Source organism: Pseudophryne corroboree, chromosome 1 (assembly GCF_028390025.1).
Source record: "Pseudophryne corroboree isolate aPseCor3 chromosome 1, aPseCor3.hap2, whole genome shotgun sequence".
NCBI lineage: Eukaryota > Metazoa > Chordata > Amphibia > Anura > Myobatrachidae > Pseudophryne > Pseudophryne corroboree.
The window spans coordinates 1,212,465,544-1,212,478,550 of record NC_086444.1 but is presented as its reverse complement, the minus strand read 5'-3'; the positions used below and the strand labels follow the sequence as shown (position 1 = coordinate 1,212,478,550).

Here is a 13,007-nt window from a genome sequence, read left to right as displayed (position 1 = left end):
CCAGATTGTTATGGTCAGTGAGAATTGAGACCACAAACTTAGCCCCCTCAAGCCAGTGTCTCCACTCCTCGAGTGCATCCTTAATAGCCAACAATTCCCGGTTACCCACGTCATAATTCATCTCGGCAGGCGAAAATTTACGGGAAAAGTAAGCACAGGGATGAAGGCGATTATCAGACACTCCCATCTGAGAAAGCACTGCCCCAATACCCATCTCAGAGGCATCCACCTCCACCACAAAAGGACGCTCTGGATCTGGGTGTCGCAGCACCTTGGCCGAAACAAATGCCCTTTTGAGACGGGCAAAAGCCGCTTTAGCCTCACAAGACCAGTGAGCAACATCCGCCCCTTTCTTAGTGAGTGCCACCAAGGGCGCCACTATAGACGAAAATCCAGCGATAAATCGTCTATAAAAATTCGCAAAGCCCAGGAAACGCTGAAGCGCCTTCAAACTAGTGGGCTGCACCCAATCCAGGACTGCCTGTACCTTGGAACCCTCCATTTGGAAACCTTCTGGGGAGATAATATATCCTAGGAATGCGATTTGCTGAACTTCAAATTCGCACTTCTCCAGCTTTGCCCAAAGCCGGTGGTCTCTGAGTTTCTGGAGGACTAAGCGTACATGCTTCCGATGTTCCTCCAGGGAATGGGAGAAGATTAGGATGTCATCTAAGTATACAACTAAGAATCTATCCAAATATTCCCTGAGCACATCATTCATGAAATCCTGGAAGACTGCCGGGGCATTACAGAGCCCAAAAGGCATCACCAAATATTCATAATGCCCTGAGTGGGTATTAAAGGCAGTCTTCCATTCATCCCCCTCTCTTATTCGGATTAGATTGTACGCACCGCGTAGGTCAATCTTAGAAAAAATGGTGGCAGTACGAAGCTGGTCAAACAAGACCGAAATGAGAGGCAGTGGGTATGAGTTTTTAATCGTGATACGGTTCAATTCCCTGAAGTCGATGCAGGGTCGCAACGAACCGTCCTTTTTACCCACGAAGAAGAACCCCGACCCAACTGGAGACTGTGAAGGTCTGATAAATCCCTTAGCCAAGTTCTCCTGAATGTACTCTGCCATAGCCTGAGTCTCAGGACGTGACAGGGAGTACAACCTGCTCTTGGGAAGCTTAGCATTTGGCAACAAATCAATGGCACAGTCATAGGGGCGATGGGGAGGTAGTACCTCTGCAACTTTTTTGGAGAACACGTCCGCAAAATCTGCATAACACCCTGGCAATCCTGGCAAACTTAGCTGCGAGAGCCTGACTGGAAGGCTCAAGCAACTCCTGAAACAATCAGTACCCCAACTAAGAATCTCCCCAGAGACCCAGTCAAATTGAGGATTGTGGGCCCTTAACCAGGGTAACCCCAACACCAATGGGGCAAAAGTACAGACAGTCACATAAAAGGACAATTTTTCAGAGTGTGTGGCTCCAATAAACAAAGAAATCTGGCTAGTGCAAGAGGTAATTTTACCTTGGAATAATGGTTCCCCGTTTAACCCACAAATCTCAATTTCCGATGCCAAGGGTACTAAGGGAACAGAGTGTTTCAGGGCGAATTGGCGGTCCATAAAAACCCCGTCGGCCCCACTGTCCACAAAGGCCTCAGTCTTGACAGTTTGACCGAGGATCTTCAAGGTCACCGGAATGGTAAAAGTCTTCTTGGGAAATTCTGACTTCTGGCCTGACAGGATATTTCCCATCACCCTCAGGCCCTGAAGTTTTCCGGCTTTTCTGGGCATGATACTACCACATGACCTTTATTCCCACAGTACAAACACAACCCCTGCTGTCTCCTCCGCGTCTTCTCACGCGAGGAGAGGCGGGTAGCCCCAATCTGCATAGGCTCCTCAGAAAATTCCTCAGAGTCTGAGGTTCCCTTGGGAAGGAAGGAAATCTCAGTCTCCCTTTCAAGCCTACGCTCTCTCAGCCGTCTATCCACCCGGATGGATAACTGCATGAGCTGATCCAAGCTATCAGGCAAGGGATATTGTACCAGTTGGTCCTTTATCTGGTTAGAAAGACCTCTTTGGTACTGGTGTCTCAGGGCTGGGTCATTCCACTGGGTATCATGGGCCAACCTCCGAAACTCCGTACAGTAAACCTCAACTGGCCTGCGCCCTTGCTTAAGGATCGAAATCTGAGCCTCGGCTGAGGCCGTCTTGTCAGGGTCATCATACAACATGCCCAGTGCCGTAAAAAAAGCATCAACACTTTTAAGCGACGGACAGTCAGGCTGCAACCCATATGCCCAGACCTGTGGGTCTCCTTGTAGCAAGGAAATCACTATGCCCACCCGCTGAATCTCCGACCCAGAAGACTGAGGCCTAAGCCGGAAGTATAGCTTGCAGCTCTCCTTGAAACAAAAGAACTGCGAGCGATCTCCAGAAAAACGATCCGGGAGATTTACTTTCGGCTCCTTAACCCCTGCAGGTGCTGCTGCTGCGGGAGCTCCGCCAGCAGCCTGGGAGGTGTGCATTTTAATGGACAAATCATTAAATTGTCGAGTCAGGACCTGCACCTGATCGACCACCTGTTGCAACATATTTTGAGGGGTATGCTCCATATTCCCACAAAATTTCAACAGGAGTATTAGGCTGCTGAATATGTTATGCACACCAGTGCCAGCAGGAAAGTACTGGTGTCAGAACTGTTATGCACTCCAGTGTCTGCAGGAATGTACTGGTGTTTGAACTGTTATGCAAAACAGATGGACTCACAGACAAACTGGGGGATATGACATAACGTACACAGAAGGTGATAGGGTAACAAAATACACACAAAGTGAACAGAGAAGCCCAGAGGCTAAGGAACTGGGTATCTCCCTTGTATTAGAACTGCTAAGATGGAAAAAGCAAGATGTTGTGTTTTAATACGTAGAGTACCCGAAATGCTGTTGCTAAGGGCAACAGCAAAACCCTAAAGGGTTACCAACGGGTGTGGCAGTAAACTCCTTGGTCAGAGATGGAATGATAGACACAAGGAGAATCTCCACAATCCAAATTCTCACTTGCAGTGCACAGGTTTTAGCTTACTGCCACTAAACTGACCCCTGACACCTAGCACAGTGAGACAGGATTAGACAGGCAAGTCTTAGAATACAGCCGCAAACTTGCTAAGTTCACAGGGTAGTAACAGAACCCCAGCAAGCTAAACGACTGACTCCAGTCTTACTGCTAGGTCTGGATTGGCAGAGTGTAATACCAAATTCCCAGGCCTATTTGCAGTAAGCAACAAACAAATACAAAGCTACACAGTACTGGCTAACGTTCATGAACTGACTAACCAACAAAGATTCAGCAGCATCTGCTTACCCTGAAAAGAGGCCTTTTAAAGCAGGTGCTGTCCACGCCCCACTCAGACCTCACAGACTGTGAGCACAAAAACCAGCACCGGATCCCCTGCCGTGCACAGAGCCTATAACCACTGCACAGCAAAAGACCCGAACCGGAGTATCAGCTGCGCTCAGGTTACTCCACTAGCACTTGTCTCCCGGTTGCCATGACGACGTGGCAGCACAGGGCAGGAGACCCTAACAGGTATATAGTAATAATCTGATGTGGTACTGTATATGGCAATAAAGTATTGCATATCCCAGAAGAGATATATGCATAGAATTGGTTATGTCCTGGACATCCAGGTTAGGATGATAACCGCAAATAAGTGATAAGAGGGTGGAAATTTGGATACCAACGGGGAGATATTGGGTAATAAATGCACATAAGATCATCCTCTTGCAGGCATTATCAAAGCCAATCATCTGAATAAAAAAGGATGAGCTATGATTTCTACAAAAAGTGGTTATGTTGATAGAAGTTGTGCATCCACTGACAACAATATAACCCTTAGTGTAATAACAAGAAGGTTCATGGGATTGATGCCCCTTATTTGGAGTAAAGGTGAGTATGTTTTATGAATATGTAAAAAATTGACCATGAGGATTATCTAACGTGATAGTGACAATAGTGTGAAAACAAAAAGTGAAAAGTCCACTGTAGATGTAAACACAAGGATAGAAGGCTATTATTGAAGGACATGATAGTAGTCCGAAACAGTGAGTTTGATGGTGAATCTATGTGATATTGGGAATGAAAAGCAGTGATGCATGGATCTGGTGACCCATTCAACTAGATAATAGTGGAATTAGGGATACGTGTTATAGATTGGGATTTGAGGAATTTTCAGGTGATGTGAAAATAGATTGTAGGGTATGTGACCATCAATCGTGTAAGCAAACCATTCCATTAGGGAGAAAGGGAAGCTAAAGATAAGTGCAAGGTGAGGAGCTGATATTGGGCTGTATCTGTAAGTGTGCCTGTTAGGAGACAGCTGAATGTAGAGAAGAAAAGGATATTGCGGTTTACAGTATCAGGGTGTCCATGTGGCATAGGTGTAGACAAAGTGTACTGAAATCCTGGGATTGTGGCTGATAGGAGTATCTTGTGTAATTACATGAAAACAATGTAGTTTATATAATCATTCAAGCCTGTAGGTTTTAAACTAGCCAGGTGCAAAGTCCACTCACTCTCTCTTTTCACTAATTCTGTGGTCAGGTCTCTCCCTCTGATTCCTAGGTGGACCTTATCCAACTTATCCAACCCAAATACTTGCATGACTTTCGTGGAATCCTGATGCTTAGAATGTGTCTTGCTACTGAGGTGATTTTTTTTCACCTTTGATAAATCAGATGTTGGCTTGTGAATCATGCCCATACTGTACGCTGAAGAATCCTCTCTTTGAACTTTCTAGTGGTCATCCCTACATACTTGGTATCACAACTGCAGGCGATGCAGTAAACTACCCCCTGTGTGTTGCAGTTGAAAAAATGTTTGATAGGGATGTCATGTCCATATCTATCTTGCACAGTGTTTGTTCTGAGGATTATCAGGAATGCTTTGCAACAGCCACAAGGTACTGATCCCATGACCATATTGGGTTTGTGACTTTCATAGGAGAAATAACTCCTAACAAGCATGTATTTTAAGTTCTTTGACCTTCACCAATTCCTCTGGATTCCAGAGTCCAGTAAATTCAGTAATGATGAAAGATACGCATCCAGATGCAGAATTGGTAAATGTTTGATCTGGCATCACTAAGAGATCGCCATTCAGGGCAGTATTTTCCAACAAAGCAAATTCTATAGTCTTGGGTGTCTATCTTAGGTTTATTTTGGAAAATCAGAATTTCCCTGCTGACTTGGGACACTTGTTTATGGGCACGTTTCAAGGACCATTTACTATAACCTCGTTCTACAAGATGTTGGATTAGTTCTTGGCTTTTGAGATTGAAGACGTTATCCTCTATGTAGTTTCATCTTAATCTGAGGAAGTCACCCCCTTGGGGATATTTTTGATCTTTGGAGGGAAGTGAGAACTGTTTTTTAGGAGAAGACTGTTTGTCGCAGTTTCTTTCCAGAATAATTCTGTATCTAGATTTCTGTTTGGTGTCTTGTAGATGTTGTGATCAAGAAACGATACCATCTACCTGCTGATGCTATGAGTAAGTCTCAGATTGAGATCATTGCAGTTCATTTTCTGGATAAATTCCAGCAGTAGTTCTTCTTCCCCATCTCAGATAACAAAAATGGCATCTATGTATCTCAGACAATTAAGTACATGTTTATTGTATGTTAAAAAAATCTCCAGCCCTTATCCACATTGTATCAGATGTATGATATTTACTATACTATACTATACTGTACATATGTAATTGTTATGAACCACAAGCAGTGATTCATTCCTGTTTGCTTTCTGTTCATGAATGTTATAGTTCTGTTTGCATGTCAGGATTTCTCTTGTACTTGTTTAGAAGACTCTTGTTGGCTGCTGGTGGTGAGTCTGTGTAACTGCAGCCTGTTTTCTATGTGTTAAGCCTCACCTGTCAGATATTTGGTCATTATGTGGTGAGTCTGTGTACTGCAGTCTGGCTCTTGTCTGTGCAACTTCACCTGCCAGTATTTTGGCCATTACCTTGTGCCTGGCTTCCAGCCATCCTGATTGGGGCATGCTTCCCTTATTACCCAGCTAGCCCTGCAGTCCAGTGCTGGTGATATAAGTTTGTTATGATAACTGTATGTTCCAGTTCTTGGTTAGCTTCCTGCAAGCTTGTTCTTGGCCCCTGTTAGCAGCATCCAGTGGAGCCTGTTTTCCTGCATCTGGCTTGTGTACTCCTGTGTTCTGTGTCCAGTTTCCAGAGTGCGGTATGAGGGATCATTTTCTGCTGTCCTTCGAGTTTGTCTTCCAGTGGAGTGGTCTGGTGTCCGAAGCCTCGGGGTTCCGGTCATTTTCTGCGCACACCTTCTGTGGTGTCGTGAGTAGTGGCTCTGCCGCACCTTACTGCTGGAGCCGTATTCTCGTTATCTGTTTCTGGTTGAGTCATTTTGGTGGAGGCTTCCGCATGGTTGTCCTTGCCGAACTACGATGGATTCGTGTTTGGCATTTGGGCAGCGTTACTTTGGTTACGGTTTTTCTTGGCGGCCGCGCCGCACATAAATTAGTTTATAATTTTCTGTGGTTTCCCCTTTCTCTCTTGTGTCTGTCTTAGTTAGTTTTCCCCTTGTTCTCTCTTTGTCTTGGTTAATGCTTTGTCACCAACTAAGACTGGGGGCATTGGAGTTTGGGCAGACCTAATCCACCCATTCAAACACGGCTGGCGTGGGCCCAAGAAACCATAGTCTCGAAAGCGTTAGTCGACCACTGGAGAAGAACAATGGAGTCAAGGTTTTCCGTTAGGTATTGCTGCATACCCCAGTTCTGTAGCAGCTGTACTTGGAGCTCTTCTGCTGCCACTCTATCTCCTGGGTTCCAAGTACAGAGAACATAATAGTAATTTGATATATATATATATATATTTTAACATTGCAAAACATTTCTCTGTCTGATCTATAAATTGTAACCTGGGGACATATTATGGGCTTCAACCTAGTAAACCTAATTTATTTCAGGGATTACAGGCACTGATTGATCAGAGTCCAGGTTTATTCTGCATTTATTCTAAGGCTCTTCAAGATGCAAGATGCATGATTAATCTCCAGCTTTTATCCTTTTGTCACCTTTGTATATTTGGACTCTCACCAATGATTCAGAGAGTGTGTGGCAGTTATCCAGGTTGAAACTCCCACTCATAGCCTCTATATCTAGTGCAAGCAGCAGATCCTCCTTTCATTTTGCTATCCCTCTCCCAGCTGGAAATTTTTGATTCACTCTATGTTTCATTCACTCTATGCTATTACAGAGGTGCACTCTCATCAGAGATCCCAGAGTTGTATTTAATTTATTGTTGTCTACTATCATACCACACTGTATACGCCCAATACTGTCTGATCTTAGAAGCTAAGCAGTGTTGGGCTTGGTCAGTACTTGGATGGGAGACCACCTGGGAATACCAAGTTTAGTAGAATCACAGTGGGTACCATACTCTGTGCCTAATTCTGACAGCAATATCACCACTTGCATGTCTTGCATTCCTTCATTTGTCTAAACATTATCACCCAGTACAATCTTACTATACTATAATTATGTTGTGATGATACCCTACACTAGGATTCATTTGGATTCACAGAGTCTCAGTAAAATCCAGTATCATTATGATATCATTTATCCTACATTACCCAAGAGTCTTGGTAGACTTGACCTCTCTAAAGGTCCAGCACAGAAGTCTATTCAAGATTGATTTGAGTACCCAGGGTACACGATAAATATCTCTTTCTTCTCTAGATACGTGTGATTTATATGCTTTATGTTTGTCTGTCCTACATACACTCCAATATGGTTTTAATGAATAATAAATAAAAGTTATATTTTATGTCCTATTAGTATTACAATATGTCCTTCCTTTCCTTCTAACTAAGAGTGCACACCAACAGGAGTCTTCGTCTTTCTCTTCCCAAAGTGTATTTCAGTAAGGGAGGTGTCTATTCTCATAATTTAGTATATGTGAAGAGGATGTAGATGTGCCTCACCACCATTATCCTCGCCCTGTTCTGATGTGTAAAAGTTACTGTAAGCAATGCATTTTTTCATTAAGTAAATTAAAAATTGTCATTAGGCAAGGTTAATCGCCTTTAACTACCAATCATTGTATAGTCATACCTCCCAGCTGTCCTGATTTCCATGGGACAGTCCCATTTTTTGGGCAATGCCCCACTCTCCCAGTCAACTAACAGTGTGTCCCGTGGAGGTGGGGGGCAGTTGGTATGCCTCTTAACACTCTGCTCTGCATAGCTATTCATGGTAGACAGAAGGATCTGGCACGTGGCCAGCAGATCACAGAGCACTGGGCATACTCACACAGTAATGGAAATGAGGGCATGGCATGTGATTCCAGCATTCCCATGAAACCACTCCCACTTATACATACACCATGCCCCTTTTTAAGGCGTGCATGGATTGCCGCATGAGTGAGTCCCGCGTTAGGGGTCCTAGATGTTAGGAGGTATGGTATAGTTTTTTTAATGGGCTATATAGAAAGAGAATGTCATTTTCTGTTATATGGTTTAGATCAAGCTGTACAACAATCAAAAGCCCACATGCAGCTTTAAATACAGCTCACAGAAAGAAACTGTATATTTTTTAGCATTTAATTATTTATTGTTTATTGTACTATATATTTGAGACTATATATATATATATATATATATATATATATATATATATATTCCCACACAAACAAATACCCTTATCCCACGCCTGTAAGTAGCCACTTTTAGCTGAACCCATGTTAGCAGGAATCAAAACACATATAAAAGTACACAACTATTACAGTAATTGCTCTAATTGTAAAAACAAGCTGTTGTAAAAAGTATTTATTGTCTATATTTCCATTTGCATTGGGTACAAATAATTGTATTATATTAGTGGTTATTCTAATGTCAACACTGAAAATTTTCTATAATCTAATTCTACTATAAACTAGCACACTCTGGAATTGTGTACTTTTATATATGTGTATATATATATATATATATATATATATATATATATACATATTCACATGTTTCAATGATTAAATATTGGTATTTTTGTATTTATTTGAGGCTTGAGTAAAATAATGTAACATTTTGGTAAAAATATACAGCCTAAAAGTCCAGCACTTGAAGTCAATATGGAAAAAATCTCTACAGCCACCATGTTTTTCCCTTTGGTACTCAGATAGGCTGGGATCATTGCAATCCAGACACTGCAGAACACCAGCATGCTGAAGGTGATAAACTTGGCTTCATTAAAACGATCTGGTAATGATCTACCTAAATATGCTACAGCAAAACTTATCACTGCAAGAAGCCCTAAATAAAACAGAACAGCATAAAAGCCGATAGTGGAACCTTCATTGCATTGGATGATGATCTTTCTTTCATAAGATTCTGTGTCCAGCTCCACAAATGGAGGAGAAATAGACAACCAGCAAATGCTAATTATAATTTGTACAGATGATGCCAGTAAAACAATATAATAGCACAGTTTGCCTCCAATCAGCTTACTCCAGGTGCTCCCAGGTTTGGAGGCTTTGAAAGCTATGCAGACCATGATGGTTTTGGCCAAAACAGAAGACACAGCTATGGAGAATATGATGCCAAAAACAATTTGTCGGAACATGCAGGTTCTGTCAGTAGGATGCCCAATAAACAAAAACGAGCAGAGAAAACACATGGATATGGAGACAAGGAGGATGAAGCTCAGGTTCCTGTTATTTGCTTTGACAATTGGTGTATCTTGGTATGTCACAAAAATCCCTAATATTAGGACAGAAGTGATCCAAAACAGAATGGAGAGAGAAGACAGAGCTACAGCAAGGGCATCTGAATAGTCCAGAAATTCTTCCGGTCTCGGGACACATTGATCTTGTCTGTCATTGGGCCATTCTATATCCAGGCATTTTATGCAGTTTTCACTGTCTGTAAATACACAACTGTATATGTATTACATGCTGAATTCTAGCGAATTCCTGTCTTAGAAGAAAAAATTGATTATTTCAAAAGTTACTAAAAATTGATTACCGAGTTGGTGACTGTATATTTTTACATTTACCTAAATGATTAATAATCACTAATAGTAGTGCAAACTATATTACTGAAGACCAATAAAAAAATATTATTTTATTATCTGATAAACAGCTAACATAAAATAACACGTCTTAAAACTCAATGTACATTGTCTGCCATAGAGCGCCAAGTTCACCCCGAATGGGCTACATACTTCATGTATTGTTCTTCAAGAAGTCAAATAGTAAACAAATAAAACTCTGGGACAACTTGGTGCCCAGTACAATGAATTTGTAGATTAAACTGTGAATAAAATAAAAAAAAAATTGTATGACAGTATAAAAAAATGCAATCTTTGAATAACTGTCTGTACAACACTTATGTGATGTCAAGTCTTTTTGTAAATAGTTTTAAAAGGTTTATATTGTAAATTGTTGAAATATGTTTTCAATTTATTTTGTTACAGAATGAATATGATTGATTAAATGTAATTTAATGAACAATAAGTTTGTGCGTATTTATCACACACTAAAGACCTATGTGATTTTAAACACCTGTGATTAATTTATTACCTGACCCACTTGCTGTTATATTGGCTAATGAACAACTGTCTTTAAGTATTTTTACTTCCCTCTGAAGAAACAGTCACGCTGTTAAGGTGCATACACATGGTAAGATATTGACTATCTCTGATTTTGACTATCTGTACTTGAGATATTGGCTATGTGCGATTTTGACTATACAGTACTATGCTTTGTACTAGGTAGTCAAAAATGCCTTGCCTGCACAGTCTATTTTTTCTTGCAATAACGACCCCACTGAAGTGCACATCGGTATCGGAAGCTGTGTACACATGGTGTAATATTGACTATGGAGGTCATTCCGAGTTGTTCGCTCGCAAGGCGATTTTAGCAGAGTTGCTCACGCTAAGCCGCCGCCTACTGGGAGTGAATCTTAGCACCTTCAAATTGCGAACGACGTATTCGCAATTTTGCGATTACAAACTTCTTAGCAGTTTCAGAGTAGCTTCAGACTTACTCGGCATCTGCGATCAGTTCAGTGCTTGTCGTTCCTGGTTTGACGTCACAAACACACCCAGCGTTCGCCCAGACACTCCTCCGTTTCTCCTGCCACTCCCGCGTTTTTTCCGGAAACGGTAGCGTTTTTTCCCACACGCCCATAAAACGGCCTGTTTCCGCCCAGAAACACCCATTTCCTGTCAATCACACTACGATCGCATGAGCGAAGAAAAAGCCGTGAGTAAAAATCCAAACTTCATAGCAAATTTACTTGGCGCAGTCGCAGTGCGGACATTGCGCATGCGCACTAAGTGGAAAAACGCTGCGATGCGAAGAAATTTTCCCAGCGAACGACTCGGAATGACCTCCTAAGTTTCCTTCCGATTTTGACTATATAGTTAAAATCGTAAGCATACATCGCACTGTGTGTATGCACCGTAAGACAGAGAAATATGTTCTTCTACTTGAACTCTAACCACTGAACCTACTAATAAAGTACACTAAGTCCACCTTTAAGGATTGTTAGAGGATACATTACTCTTATTCTCAATTTTTTTTTATACATTTGGACATAAGCAATTATGTTTTATACCTCATAAGTTACATTTTGATCTGCCAGGTCATAATGCTTTTATTTTTCATGTTTCTATTAATTTCTCCAAAATAGTGTTGTTGTTATTATTATTATTATTATTCAGTTCTTTAAAACAAATGAGAGTTTTACATCAAAATATACAACAGGATTATGAACTATTATTAATCTTTTGTTGACCATTATTACCTGAGACAAGAAAAAAATACACCTATCAATCAACTGCTGACTTGAATCTTTCCCTGGTTGGTCCATGCTGCTACAGTCTGAAACAATGTTTATATTGCTTATTGTAGATTTATTTTACAGATTGTAACTAGCAGCACAGCCCAGGCTTCCTATGAATGCTTAACCAAATGGTACACTGTACAAACAAATATTGTTAAGCCTATTGCTGCCTGTATAATATGCCACACACAACGCCAATTTGATAAATGGAATTTATTGATTACTTTGTGATGGTTGTATCAAGTTACTTAAACTTTGATTGACTATACTTGTAAAAATATTTTCATTGTTCTATTTCTCAAGAACTTTTCTGTTTTGGTCCATTTATTTTTTTTGTATCCCTGTTATGATTCCTTATATATTCTTCCTAAAATATTTGTCTGTGTTTTGCAGGTGTACTGTATATAGCTCACTCGTAATTTTTTTTATAATCACCTTTTTTGAATTAAAAAAAATCCTTTATTGCATACTAATTAAAAGTTTTATCTTAAAACGGAATACAATATATGTAAATTGCACCTGTAAGAGAGTTCCTCTCATAACCTTTCTTGGATATTTCTGTCTGACTTTAGTTTTTCACAACAGTTTAGATTTGAATTTGGACAATTCCCTCACAACTACAAATCTCTGCACATTTTACCTCTGCCAAAGTGCAGTGATACAGTACTTGTTCTTTTATCTGTTTGCTCCCCTCCGTACCTGGATGTTATCATTTCCAGGCTTTTAGATGCTAGTGCAAAGTATCTTTATTTCCCATTTATTCTATAACAAATTGCCTAAGACAAGTCAAACCTTGTTTCATTCATAAAAAGTTAGATTAGTTTCACATTTTATTTAACCACTTAACTGACAATTTTTTCACCAAAAAACTGCTCCGAAATTTTTATTTTATTTTTATGAGTGACTTAGGTGAAGACCATGAATTTAACTCTATAAAAAATGATTTTAGTTAAAAAAAATATATATATTTTTTAAATTTTATTTTTCAAACATCGAAACATCAAGCAGGAACATCGCGACCATCGGTACATTGGAAATAATGCAATCATTGCAGCTTTCATTTTGAAAGCCGGAACAGCCTCCAGGTACACAGGGGGTGGGGGCTAGTTTACACTCCCCATCGGCTGCTATTGTCTGCAGCCACTGGAGGGGGGTCCTGGTGTGCTGACCAATCAGAAGTG

At 40.8% G+C, this 13,007-nt stretch overlaps 1 pseudogene; it reads left to right on the top strand.

The window, feature by feature from the left end:
- The first annotated feature begins 7,288 nt into the window (after positions 1-7,288).
- Positions 7,289-7,407, top strand: LOC134933892 (5S ribosomal RNA; annotated as a pseudogene).
- The last annotated feature ends 5,600 nt before the right edge of the window (positions 7,408-13,007 follow it).